Source organism: Leuciscus leuciscus (assembly GCF_965113295.1).
Source record: "Leuciscus leuciscus genome assembly, chromosome: 10".
NCBI classification, from domain to species: Eukaryota; Metazoa; Chordata; class Actinopteri; order Cypriniformes; family Leuciscidae; genus Leuciscus; species Leuciscus leuciscus.
The window spans coordinates 32078974-32094063 of record NC_138734.1 but is presented as its reverse complement, the minus strand read 5'-3'; the positions used below and the strand labels follow the sequence as shown (position 1 = coordinate 32094063).

The 15090-nt window shown below is 34.2% G+C and overlaps 1 protein-coding gene across 4 annotated transcripts in view; it reads right to left on the bottom strand.

Moving 5' to 3' along the window:
• Positions 1-1413: 1413 nt before the first annotated feature.
• The window catches only part of LOC309507618 (1-phosphatidylinositol 4,5-bisphosphate phosphodiesterase gamma-2), a 210805-nt gene continuing 197128 nt past the window's right edge, over positions 1414-15090 (bottom strand). For all 4 annotated transcript variants that reach the window (XM_082181920.1, XM_082181922.1, XM_082181919.1 and 1 more), the window contains one exon: positions 1414-1425. The gene's annotated coding sequence lies outside the window, so the exon portion shown is untranslated. The remainder of the gene's footprint in view (positions 1426-15090) is intronic.

The window sequence follows — 15090 nt, the reverse complement described above, 5'->3', positions numbered from 1 at the left end:
CTCTTGGTGGTGAGATCTGCAAATATTTTAAGCTAAGATCCTAACTACACAACTGTAATTAATTTATTTGCTTTCTCACATGGTACATCACTGGTTTCTTCCTCTGTTTGGCTTGTGTGTTGCGGGAGGGAGATAAAGCAGTGTTTGCCGTTTTGATAAATTGAAAAGAATTTAGATGTGCATCGTGTGTCTTCGGGGCCTTTCAGTCTGGAGCATACGGAAATAGAGTTTTAGCACTGCATTTATTTTAGGAATACAAGCTGACTGGAATATTGGCAGAGAGGAGACGTGTACTAAGGAGGAGTTCGATTTCAGCTTTATAATAAACATGCCTTGCATACTCTTTGAAAGCAATTAAATTTATGTTTTTCCATCTCCATAAACTAATCTCCCTTTAGAGTCAAGAACTCAGTCTGGGCTATCAGAAAGCGGAGAGAAAGAATTTGGGGCGATTCAAATTGGGCTTTATTCTTATGATAGCACACTGCAGGAAATGACAGATTAAATGAATATTTAAATAAGAAGGTGCAACATTTCATCACAATCTAATCTCCAGGTAATCACCTGGAGAGATCAGAGAAAGGCTTCTGCTGTTGTCTCTTCTCAGTTCGCAGTTCCATCAGCCAAATCATCTTCTGAGACTGAACAAACAAGATGAAACAAGCAGTCAAAAAATAAATAATACATAAGTACAGTGGGGAGCAAAAAGTCTGAGACCACTGGTGAAACTTTCCTCTCCATTACAAATGACCATAATTTGAGGGAAAAGATTAATTTATACAAAAATAACATGAATTTTCAGATTCTTTTTTGATTCACATTTCCGAATGTCTTATTTGGTTTGTAACCTGTTGCATTAACTAAAACCTGATGATGATGATTATGTCATTCAACATGATTTGAGAATCTTAAATATTTACTATTGATTTTAAAGGCACACTATGCAAGATTTGTACCTTGATATAACAGCTTTTTGGAACAGCTTCGAACCCATTTCGATGGTAAACGAACTTGTAGGGTGAATAATCCCGATAGCAAAGCGGGGGGGAGCGGGGGGGAGCGGGGGACCAAAAACCAGGCAATGCAAGTTTGAGAGGTGGCATCCCGACAATCACAACTTGCTTTACGGCACGACGTCACATACATCAACAACATATGAAGCAGCCTCTATGGAAGACACTAGCACGCATTTCAGACGTGAATCATGACAGAGTCGACAAAGAAAACGCGGTCGGATCTCTTATTTGTAAACTTGCTTGCATTCTATGTTGTATGTTGTTGCGCTTGCTTGTTGTATGTCATTTTTAATGAAGTTGTTCATTCATCCATTGTTGATAAGACCAGTCCACTAATTTCCACATATCGTCCCCTTGGAATTATAAGGTTCTATCAGACATTTTTGTCATTCACATATTCTTATTCTGTGACCACTTCTTTACATTATGTGATGTTGTTTTTTAAGTTGTGTACATTTTGGAAATTTTTATTTAGAAAATAAAAAGGTTCTTTCTACACAGTCGAATGGAATGCAAAAACTTTAAAGCTCAATATCTCAAAACTGCTCAGAACGCAGATAGAACCTTATAATTCCAAGGGGACGATATGTCTAGCTAGCTATCGATTAGCAGCTGTTAGCAGACTTGATAACAAACACTCGTTTCTCTTACGTGTTTTTGTGTTATGTTTTATTGCCCAGCTTGCCTCACGAGCATGTTTACTAGCTGAACTCAGGTATTGTGATGTATATCAATCATGTAGTCCTATTATATATTTGTATGAAATCATGAAACATTACCTCATCAGTAGACATCTTCGGAGGCTATCTGTGCTTGTTCGATGTCCGACGCTCCCATCCTACTGAACAGGTACCGGTATACAGGGGGGTGGGGGATCAGGTCGTGAGTGCAGAGACGGCTCTGCGTGAGTGGTATTTTCGAAAGTAGCGTTAAATACAAGTACTCCACAGCGACTCTAGGGGTCACTGTTTGACAAAAACGGAAAACTGCATAGTGTGCCTTTAAATCATAACATGTTTGAAATGTTTCATAATCCTGCTAGGTGTACAGTAAATCAGATTTTCATAGTGGACCTTAAAATCTGACCGTTGAACCTGTGCAAGTATGCAAGAATTGTACCTTTAGCTTGTCTCGCATATTTGTATCCTAAGTTACTATAATGAACCTTCTAACAGTATAAGTGTGTGTACAATTATAATGTCTCTCTAGACTGGAGAAGAAAAAAAAACTGCCTCAAATAACTTGACAAAATGTATTGATGATGGAATTATTGGAACATCAGGTGACAGTTCTTGCAGGAACTGGATTCCAAGTAGCACTTTGGTTGCAAGTTCCTCAGAGAAAAGCATTTTCAACAGCAATTCAACTTCCCCACTGGAATAAATAAAAAATAAAAAGAGTCCTGAGGAATCCGAGAAACTGCCACAAGCATATCTGATAAGTAGAAGACAATATTTGTCTAGCTATTTAACAAACTTTTCTTTTTTGTTTTTGTTTTTTGACAGTATATTTTATCAAGACGAAAATCTTACGGTAAAAAGCAGTTCTCGTGTTTCCATCTGCATCCTTATTGATCTCTGTCTATATGGGGATCTGCATTATTCTAAACATAAACCAGATCATAGAGATGCAGCATTTGGACCCTTCGTCCTTCTTATGCACATAAATGGTAAGAGAGGTTACAGACAAAAGAGCTGCTTTCTTCTTCTGTAGAATAAGGAAAGACAAAGGCATAAAAAAGCAAACGATCCCGATAGTGGCATAATGGTCCATTAAGGTTTAGAATTACACTGCGTTAACAGAAGCTCCACAACCGCAGTATCATGGACTCAATTCATTAGGAGTTGAGACAGAAAAGCACTTTCCATTAACAGCAATCTAATGATTCTCAATTAATAAAACACCAATCCATTGTGCTATGGAAGATGAGATAAGTGCAATTTATCTTCTGAGTACAAAGGTTACACTTGCCACGCGATGACACAGACACAGTGAGACATCATTCAAGTGTGACATCAAACTGAGACAATTTGATGCATAGCAGCGCTGCACATGTTAGATTCATCCTTCCATAGTATCTCTGACCAGTTTCCCAAGAATTCAAGTTTGGCGCATAACTCACCCTGAAGCGACCTTTACCAAGCAACCTTGATTCAGTTTTCACCTGGCAGATGAAAAGATCCCATAGACGTAAGGGACACAAGTCATATCGGAAGGACTAAAATATAATAACAGAATTATTGGTGAGCTCTTTTGAATTGAACCAGAAAGCAACAACTCTTACACTTTTTTTTTTTTTTTAAGAAAAGAAAATGTGTTAATCTGCTGATATGGATCTTGATGGAGCTGATATGGAACTTAATTGAAATAAAAAAAATACTTGTACTTTAAAAAAACTTAAACTAATATATACATTATTATTATATTATATTATATTATATTATATTATATTATATTATATTATATTATAATATATTATTATTATTATATTATATATATATACACACAATGCATATATTGTACAATATGTATAATGTATGTGTATTATATACAGAAAGTATATAATATAAATGCTGTTAAAGTTGTTAAATTATACCAGTAAGCACATTAAGCAGCAGCCTAAAAATACTCAAAATTAAATTAAATTAAATTAAACAAACTAGAAAACAATAACAGAAACAATGAACTACAACAAAGACTAAACTCCATTAAAAGGCAACTTGAATAGAAATAAAATAAAATTCTAAATTATAACAACTCTGATATGGTAAATTTGTAAAGAAAAAGAAAAAGCCCAGTCTCAAAGTCCAAAGTCAAATCCAAATTTATAAGAACTCTTTCAATAGATTGAAATCATCAGCCTCCCTGACGTCAAGGTTATTTTTAGTAGCTGACATACATGAGGAAGATTAATCCATTAAATTTCATCTTCCTTGTTTGTTTTCTAATAGAATTGAGTGATCACATATACTCAAAGTATCTGCTCTCTCTATGAGTGTATGAGATTGCTTGTTAACAGGTAAATTATGATGAATGGGCAGCAGAAATGATATAAATGACTTCTCTGAATGCAACGTGAAGTAGCAGCAGAGTAATCCAGCAACAGCGATCAATTACTATTGACTGATCTTGCAGGCGGTTGACAAAGAAAAGGGTCTGTGAGAAGAATAGGCAACAACAAAGAAAAGAATAAATTAACCCAAATGTCAATCTCATTCACCACGTACAGCTGAGATTGGACTATAAATCATAACTGTTTTGGGATTTGATGGCACCGCCAAATATTACACTACATTTGCATCTGACTGGTATTAGAGAATCATAGGTTTATATACTGTAAATATACAGTCTCATTGCTGGACAAGGTGCATTGAGTATTGAGCAGAAACACACTGTAAATTCAAACTAGAATATACACTTATAATCCGTGTGTTAATGAACATTAAACAATTTGTAACTCTCATTGTTTGCTCTAAAAAACGTAGAGCCAGATATGTCATGTTTCATTTTATTAATGTTAAGAATCGGTGTGCCTCTACGTTATCACTTCACATAACACTTCCTAGTTCTTTGACCAGCTCGGAAATTAGCTGTTTCACATTAAACTGAGCTATAAAGACCAAGAGTGACATTTCATCCTCACTCAAAAGATTTTTGGACATTTGGCCTTCATTTGATTTCCATTAGGTCCTTTGAATTAAGACAAGCCTAGAATTTCACAAATGACATTCATAGACGACATTATGATGGTCTATTTCTAACTGATATTTGATTGATCTAAAGAGGGTGTCAAAAGATTTGAACTGCTGCAAATGTATTGCGTAAATACAATGTCCCCCAAGAGTTTGAAAACTGGCGTTTTGGACAGTATCAGCATGAATCTATATCATTTTGTGACGACTTTGCTTTGATAAGAGACAAAACTAACACATTTTATTAAATAAAACATATGAAAATACTAACTTTTTCTAAACTATTTAAACAATCTGTATTTGTAATTCTAATTTAGTGTAGTTATAAAAGGTGTGCTGACCCAATAATCTGAAGAAAGAAAAGAAAAATGCCATGGCCAAGTTCAGTAATATGGCAACTGTCTGTTGTGACATGCATGTTGTGACATGCCTAATAAAAAAAATTAGAAATAAAAAGAATTCTGGTCTTCAATGATTGAATTGCACACAATGACTATGATTTAATACATTTACACACAAAATAAAAATGCTGATACTGTCCAAAGATCCAGGGTCTTTGCAAACTTTTTAAGGGTAATAAATATTTGCATCCACTGTGGCTAATATATTGTCATATATAATTTAATGATGCTCTTGTTTTTATAAGACCACCAACTGGACCTCATTGTGCCACATGTTGGCTGTCTATGGGGAAAAAATGCTAATAAAAATTGTTGCTTGCAAAATTCAAAACAAATCCATTCTAAAAACGAACTCAATAAGTTTGGTCAAATATCAATAATATCATATTGTGTTGACAAATGTGTATTTAAGCAGTAAAGATACATTTTATATATCTGAATTTTTACTTTTATATGCCATATTTGTCGTTAATGGCTTTATAGAGGTTGCAATTTTAAACTCGGCAAAAAAAAAAAAAGAAAAGAAAAGAAAAGACACTTTCCACTGTAAATATTTGTATAAACATTAACCGATTCAACAACTGGGACTTTAATTGTCTACCACCTGTAAACTGTTATTGTTACACAGGTGCATGTGCAATAATTGTCTATGGTTCATTGAACAAGCATAAAAAGCCTTGTTTAAACCCTTTCCAAAAGGTCTGTAAAACATATTGGTAATTATCTTTAAAATACAGTACCCTGAAAAAGGGACTTTTTTTTTGCTGCGTTTATGTGCATTAAACAATACACACCCAAAATATTTTATGACTTTATAACAAATTGCTGTAAAATTTACAGCAACTTACTGGCAATTTTGGTTGCCAGTAAGCCTGTAAATTTACAAGAGTACTGTAAGTCATAAACTACAATAATACTGTAAAATTATACAGCACACCTGTAAAAGCAGCAAAACAAGAGCACCTGTGAATTTACAGTTCTTTAATCTAATCTTTACAGTATGTTACTGTTATTAATAATGCACTGAATTAAAACCTGAGATAACTCATTTCATTTGAGGAAATTGATTGGTCAATTGCCATTAAATATTTATACTGTGAGCTTATTCCATTTGAGTCCACTAAGAAAAAGACTTTATAAGTTAACTAGAAACATACATTTAACTAAATCCTACATAACAACAGCACACGTGAATGAGTTGAAGAACTTTAGTGCATCAGCAACTACACAGTCACTTGCCTTTAAATAAAGCAACATGCAGCATAACATCAATGTTTCTCTGCTCATCCTGAACTGAAGCACAGGCTCTACTCTTCAGCACAATGGTGACCCACAAAACTCAACAGAAACGCTTTAAATCCCAACAGATCATTAAACACTAACAGATCTCCACTAGGCTATATCATTATGTGCAAAAAAACATAAAATCACATAAAGTAATTCACATCATTTTACTTTTTTTGTTTAGTAAATTTTACTTTGAGATTTTACTGTAAACAACTGACTTCAGACACAGCCTTTGATGAACACAACTGAAGATAAAATAAGAGATTAAATCTCTCAAGATTTCAGCAGAGGAGGATTAAACAACTCCACAAACATTATGAAGGTGAGATTGTTATAGATTTCACTTTATTGATTCTAATAGTTGTGTGAATCTACAGCATGATGTTCAGTTGTGATATTATCAGGTAATTTGGGTTTTACATACGATTCACAAAACCTTTTAAGTTACTAGAACACACACATATATTAAGAATCAGCATATGAACCTCAACAATGGTGATTAACAAAATATAGATAAACAGATCAACTCTGAACATCACAAATCAAGCAACAAAAAAGTCACGTCAAAAACAACAACAAAAATAAAAGCACAAGGTAAGAATAAAAGAAATAAGACAATTCAGCTGCATAATTTATGCATGCTGCAATGCATGCTGGGAGTAATGTACTATGGTGGTACCCCATTGCGACATGAAGCTTTTCATTTGAGTGTCACCATTGTTGAGATTCATATGTTGATTGTTGATGTCTGTGTGTGACAAGGTGTTTTAAAACTGTTCAAATTATAAAAATGTTGTTGGATTTCCTAATGTGAAATCACAGGACTTTAATAATCAGTCATATGGAAAGACCAATATGATTACTTGAGATTGAGAATTAATTAAAATATGGATGAAATTAGTTGCTACTGTTTTATAAGCTCTATTAATGACATCATCAATACACAGCCATAGTTACCAGATTACTTTTCTCTTGGCTTTTTTGCTAGAACTATTGTACCTTATAAAGACACAGGTAAAGCAGAGAAAAACTATTGTTCAAATGTCAAGGGCAAGAGCCCAACTAAAGCCAACACTTATCACCATCATGGTGACTACAAAATAAACAAATCATCAACATCTAAACCTCTGTTGATTCTCAAAAAGAACTTCTGATTATGACAGAAATAAAGACAATCTAGTAATAAGTGAAGCTGTTTGTGGAGTTGTTTAATCCTCCTCTGCTCAGATCTTCAGAGATTTAATGTCTTCATTTTTCTTAAGTTGATTTCATCTAAGGCTGTGGCTGGAAGTCAGTAGTTTACTGTAAAATTTACTAAACAAAATAAGTTATTTTCTGTGAATGTATTTATATGAACATAAATGTGAAATGTGAATATATATGTGAATGACTGCTCATGAGAGTAAATGTTGAAATGAAGTGTTATGTGTTTTTGCACATAATGATATAGTGGAGATCTGTTAGTGTTTAATGATCTGTTGGGATTTAAAGGGTTTCTGTTGAGTTTTGTGGGTCACCATTGTGCTGAAGAGTAGAGCCTGTGCTTCAGGGTGAGCAAAGAAACACTTATGCTATGCTGCATGTTGCTTTATTTAAAGGCAGTGACTGTGTAGTTGCTGATGCATTGATGATCTTTTTCTTAAGTTTTTCGTCTCATGCATGTGTTGTTGTTAACTAACAATTATTTGCAAGAGGAGTGAGTTAAATTGATGTTTTGTTAACTCATTTAAATTAATTAAATTTTTTAGAAACATTGTTTTTTTAGTGGACTCAAATGAAATAAGATCACAGTATAAATATGAAATGGCAATTGACCAATTTAAGATTATCGGTTTCCTGAAATGAAATAAGTTTACACGGGTTTTAATTCATACTGTAAATATTACAGTAAAGAACTGTAAATTCACAACTGCTCATGTTTTGCTGCTTTTACAGGTTTGCTGTATTTTTACAGTTTAATTGTAGTTGACGATTTACAGTAATATTGTTAAAAAGAATTGACAGGCTTACTGGCAACGAAAATTGCCAGTAAGTTGCTGTAAATTTTACAGTACATTTTTTAGTGTATGTACATAAAATCATTTACTAAGTAAACTTAAAACACTGCTTTGTTCCAAAAGTATAATACTTTTCTAACTATACAGTAGGCATCATCACATTTCTACAAAATACAATAATCCGTATATAAATGACAGAATCTCAGTGTTGCTCAAAGTCATAATTAAACGCGACTTGACTGAACTAAAAGAACCTAGAAGCATGGTTACCTGTTGTGTGACAGCATGATAATGTAATTTAAAAACACAGACCAAGCTGCAAATGTGTGATCAGTTTGCAGAGTGCTCCACCAAGCTCATGTGATGAAAACTGGGCTCTGTCAGACAGAAAGTGTATTTAGGGTGCTAGACAGTATGTAGGCAGATAGACTCATAGAGGAAACTGGCAGCCTTGTCTGGGCACTGTGGGTGGTTGCATCACCAGGCCGCAATAATGATGATCTAATCATGTGTGTGAATGTGTGTGTGTGTGTGTGTGTGTGCTGCTCTAATCAGAACAAACCCACTCATGATGACTTATAGCCATTCAGTCCTTGGCAAAACTGCAGAAAACCAGTGGTTTTATTCATAAATGTTACTGAAAATAAAAAATAAATAAATAAAGAAGCCAAAGACTGAAGTCAATAAAGAATATGCAGACTGCAAGACAATTCTTGACACGTTCATGAGAAAAGGCAATTGTCATTCAAATAGATCTTCTCCGAATCAACAGTCTCTGAATCTAAGCTACATGTTTATTACAAACGTAACAGGCAAAAACCTAAGTACCATGATTGACAGTCATTCTGCATTTATTTCCTTTCAGATGCAAGACTAACATTTTAGATCTGCAAACAGCAAAATTGCAGTCCTTCAGGTAATTAAGGCACATAATGAGCTTAAGAAGCATTCATTCAAAACCTGTACTTCTGAAATCAGGTATATATTTGCTTCAGTCATGATTACTGTATTTTACCATGTTTCATTGGCAACATTCAACACTGTCCTTGTCTCTTATTTTAAAATAATCGCACTTAACATGAAGTGCAACATTTTTTGCTGGTTATCTGTACTGTAACCCTACTTTACTGAGAAACTAAATACGTTTCTTATTTGCGTTTCAAGATTCAACCTCAGTGTGTCCAAAAAACTCTCCATGTGATGACCAAAAAACTGAATATACTTAAAAAGTATCATATCATTGTTCAACATTTTCCCAGAGCAACAAAAACAGTCATTAACGTGATTAATTTCACAGCCAGGAACAGTATAATGAAGTCAACTTATCTTTCTATATGGTATAAATGGTATATGACAGTAATATGATTTCACCATCTTACAAGTTGTCATGAGAGTGTGTTGGCATAAGTATCTTTCCAATTCATTCCTCATAACTGAGAGTGATTCAAGTGTTTCAAGCTTCTGAACACCAAATAAGTATCACTGAATTCTAAATGTCACATGGTCATGTGTCAATGCCATCGGTTTTCTGACATTTGCATTTGTCACAATACATAGACCTTTTCAGTTCTAACACCTGCTACTTTTACAAAACAAATTTATTCTGGCTTTGGTAAAGAGATCCTCTTCAAGTAAGGAGAGAGGTAAATTCCTTCAAGTGTGTTGAACTGAAAGGGTAGATTTGTTAACACCACTTCAAATTTAAGCCAATAATTCACTGCAAAAAGTAGTGTTGTCGTGGATTGTATTGTATTTTACCTTAGTATTAACATAATTGTGTTCCACTGTTATTATAGGATTATCTATATAAAATTAAAAATTAATCAGTTTTCATTTTTCATATTCATTTTAGTTTAAATTGTAGTCATTTTTAACTTGTTTGTATGATTTTTATTAGTTTTTGTTATTTCTTAAATAATTGGATTTCTTTTTATTTCAGTTTTAATTAGATTATTTCAACATAAATGTACTTTATTTCATTGGGAGGAATGGCTTTTTAACAAAAGATATTTCTCCTCCCTTTTAAAACTGATAAGCTTCATTGTTTTGCTATCCTAATTATGAGTATGTTAGTAGAATTGTATTATTGGTCTTTAGCAGTAATTAACTTTTTCTTTATCCCAAAAAAATATTATTTATTTAATTTTCATAATAAGGCCCCAATACACTGATAGCATTTGCAACTTTTTGTTGGTTATTTCTTTACAATAACCACTTACAGCCTAAGGTGTACAACTGAAAAAGAAAATCACTTGATAACTTGGACACAGTGTACTTCGAACAGTATGTTCTTTTAATAGTGCAATTAACCTGGTTTCACTGTGTTACAACGTCTCTAATGATTCAGCGTGAACCTCCATGAGTAAGAATGATAAGGTGCCCTTATCTTTAAGAGTGTGGTGCACTGGATAAATAAAGCAACCCAAAGCCATGTTCAATAAGAAGATCAATTAAGCCCTGGGATAATGATGCGCAGAACAAATAAACACAATGGTTCCCTTCAGCAAGTGAGATGAGAACCCCCATGAACCTCTTTGAGTTCTGCTCCAGTGAGGGCAATTACATTGCATTCTGTCATTAAACAGATAACAGGAAATGCCTGTAGAAAAGTGTGACGTAAACGCATACAGCAACACACACAAAAACATTGACTCAGAAGTCAAATAAATACACACATGCCCGTTGTGTTTCCCAGAGGTGTGCAACATCAATGCTGCTGTCCACCAGACATAGTGAACCAACATAGATGTTTAAGGCCTTTAAACATTAGAAATTATATAAAATCTGAAAGATTATATTATATAATATATTATAAATTATATAAACACATAAAAATGAAATAAATGTAATTTTGAAACACTCACTGCAATATTAAATATTACATTCTAAAATATGAAAATAATGGAATATGATATACTGCAACAACAACAAAAAAACACTTTACAATAACTGTTGAAACATTATGACTTGTATTACTGGAGCAAAAACTAAAAAGGACTTACTAACCTTCTTTTATCACTCTACATAATTTAAAATGCCGTTTGGCCCTTCCATACGGTGGCCGAGAGAGCTCAACGCGCTGCAACTGAAGAAAACACATGCAAATCGAAAAACACCTGCAAATAACATGTGTGTTCACAACACATGTGTGCTCCAAATACTCACAACACAACCAAATACAGAAATGCGCTGCAAAAGTTCACAACACAACCAAATACAGAAAGGCGCTGCAAATAGGACAGAACACAACGGAAATGTTTCCGGGGAACCCAATAAGAGCTTTCCGTAGTGCACATGCACACTGTACACGAACAGTTTACATTAGCTGTGTCTCATTTTAGAAAGGTAATTCTGTCACAACAACTCTCTGAGTGTTTTGCATGCAACAATATTACCATTGCCACTATTATATGAGAACTTAACTGAGCAGGACAAGGACATCACTGTTTTCTCCAGAGCGGCTGCATAGATAAATAAACTAAATTAACAACATTTTTACAACAAAATAACATACTGCTGCTGTAAAATATAGCATACATGAATTATCCACAACAGATCTATACAGGTGGAGCTGGGGAAGGTGAGGAGGGTTAGTCCCAGTGAAGCAAAATGCAAACCTTGAATGCACTGTACTGTAAGTTGCTTTGGATAAAGTGTCTGCCAAACTGCGCAGTTACAAATTTGTACCTTATTAGTTATTTTTAGGTTATTTTAAGAATGCACACTTAAAAAAATATCTATGATTGTGGAAACCCGCCTTGTGTGCAGCTGCATATGGAGCTCAACAACCTCTTTTTTTGCACCCCTGGTGTTTTTAGAGCTGCTTTCTAGTAGGCAACAAAGCAAATGAAGGCTCCATTGCTGAGCTAGTGGGGTAGAGGAGTGGAATGATGGTGTGTGTAGAGGATAGGCACTCTTTTCCACATAAGAGTCAGAGTACAGTTAATAAGCCATTCAGACTGCAGGCTGTCTTATGCCACCAACATTCCCCACACACTAATGAGTCCTCAAAGGAAAATTAGCCTTCTCGGGCTCCATTGTAACCATAATCATCATAAAGTGTCTTTGGAACTTCATGTGATATATTGGTGCATAGTCTGAGCTAACAAGAGTATAAAAACCATTGCGTTATCAATCCTGTTCCTTAACATGCAAATGCATTCAGACATATGACATTTATGGAATTCAACTTAATTGATGTGCATGCACACATCAAAACAACACATTTGTGTTAGAGTGTTAGTTTTAGAGCTCTGTAGTTCGGGTAGTCTAATAGTTAAAGATCTGGGCTGCTGATGCAAAGGTTGCGGGTTTAAATCCATAGAGGGACAATCTATTAGCTGCAGAGCTTCTGAGGTAACAGTTCTGTTCTGTTCTATTTCTATTGTGCCCCAGGCATTTGCCTAAATTGCTCCATGGGGATTGTCTGCTAAAGACCAAGTAAATTCTCTGGGCTTCTTGCACATCTGTATGTCTAATGCCTCCACACATTATAAAGCTATTTAAACAAATTGATGATAATACCATTACTTTGTATCAGTGGTTCTTAAACCCTTCAGACCACCAACCACCTCAGATTAATTCAGAATATCCAAGTACTACCAAATATCCATTTAGTAGTAAACCTAAATGCTTATTCAATTCATGTAATATGGTCATCAACACCTAGACATAATATAAACAGAAAATAAATAAATACAATTCACATCAGTGCTGTTTTAGTTTTGTTTTACACACTAAAAAAAAATGGTTCTTCAGCGGTTCTTCAGGGGTTCTTTGCGGTGGTTAAGGTGCTATATAGCACCACTACCATTTAAAGAACCTGTTAAGCCCAGTTTGGTTCTTCAGCGGTTCTTTAGCGGTTCTTTGGGGTGGTTAAGGTGCTATATGGCACCTCTTATGGTTCTACATAGCACCATTTGACAAAGGTAGGTGCTATATGGCACTTAAAGTGGTTCCCCAATGATTACAAGCCAATGAACCACTTTTAGTGCTATTTAGCACCATTTTTGTTTAGAGTGTAGATTTTATTATACTTTTATTAATATTTTGAATTAGCTTTTGTTTTTATTTATTAAATTATTTATTTTAGTTTAATGCTTTTGTGTTTTTGTCATTTTAAGTTTTTTTCTTTATATTTGTCACAGTGTCTGTTGTGTTTCCACTGGGTGTCCACTAGAGGTCCCTTCCTTCCTTTCTGTCTCCATTCATCCTGGAACCACATTTCCCATAATCCTTGTTTGTTCCCATCACTTGTGATTACACCCAGCTGTTCCCATTTATGTTGTTAGTGTCTGTGCATAAATACCCTGTTTGTGTTAGTTCATGTTACGGAGTCATTGTTGTATGTCACTTACACTTCTTCAAGTCGGTTTCCTAGTTTGAGTTTGTTTTGTTCCTTGTTTGTTTACTTTGTTAAATTGGACTGCTAACATGGATTTGGACCCCTGCATGGATGACGACGAATTGGATTGCCCTAATAAAGAAAGTGTTGTATTTGGATCCACCTGTTTCTCTCCCTTTCCTTGGTGGGTGGAACGTGACAATATTGCTATTAAGGTTTTATTTATTTTTATTTCAGTTTTAGTTTTTATTTATTTCCAGTTAATCATTTTAGTGCTTGAACTTAGACTTATTGCAGTGCAAGGCAACATTTCTAATTTTCATTTAGTATAAGATTTTCAACTAATATTTTATTTTATTTCAGCTTTATTTAAATTAACAGAAAAACATTTTTTATAACGTTTTTAGTTAATGATAATATTCCTGGTTTGCATGGCTTTATGAGTTGAAGCCATCTTCTTAAATATTTTAAGTAAATATTGTGACATCTTAATTGAATTGTAACATCATACAAACATTCATGAAAATCAAAATCAAACATAAACTGCTCTAAACTTCCACACACAGACCTCAACACTTGGTCACACAACAACAAACAACTAACTGATAATTTTAAAAAGAGGGGAAAAAGACACACACAAAAAAAATAGATGTGACCAGAATAACAACAACAACAATGTAAGTAAATCTGTCAAGCTGTCAAACATTGCACCCATATTCAGTATTCATCCCCCAGTGCATGCTGGGAAGGGCTGGGATCTTTTAGCCCCTGCTGTTATGCTGTAACTAAGCATCTTTCTGCACTGACAAAAACAGCTGTGTATTCTAACTTTCTAAAAGTCATTTTTAGTGTACACAATTTAAAAAGAAAAAAACATTTAAATTCTCCCTAAATCAACCTGAAAACATGAGTGACTGGATTCTTAATCTGACTGATTTCCATTGTCAATATTGTTTGCGTCAGTCTTGTAATACCTGCATGCAGCATGAACTTAAAGCTTGGAACACTTGCCATTCTGCCATGCAAGGCATTTGGCTATTTCCCATATTATCGCTCCTTTTCTTTAAAACAAATGGTCAAAGTGGACTCATTGATGTATTTATGCCAAGAGAAAGAATCTGCTGAATGTCTTTTGATTATGCATTTAAAATAGTCAGGCTTAAAGATGCCAACTGCTGTGCTCCTTGTAAATAATTATTTATCAGTCTGTCTGCTACAGAGCAAATTAGAATATAATGAGAGAAAAAGATGATGATATGTATTTTTAATCAATTCCATGTTGTTTGGGCTAACACAATGTAATTTGGGTCATTAAAAATATCCCAGAGTAAATACTGCAACTCTGTAGGAGCT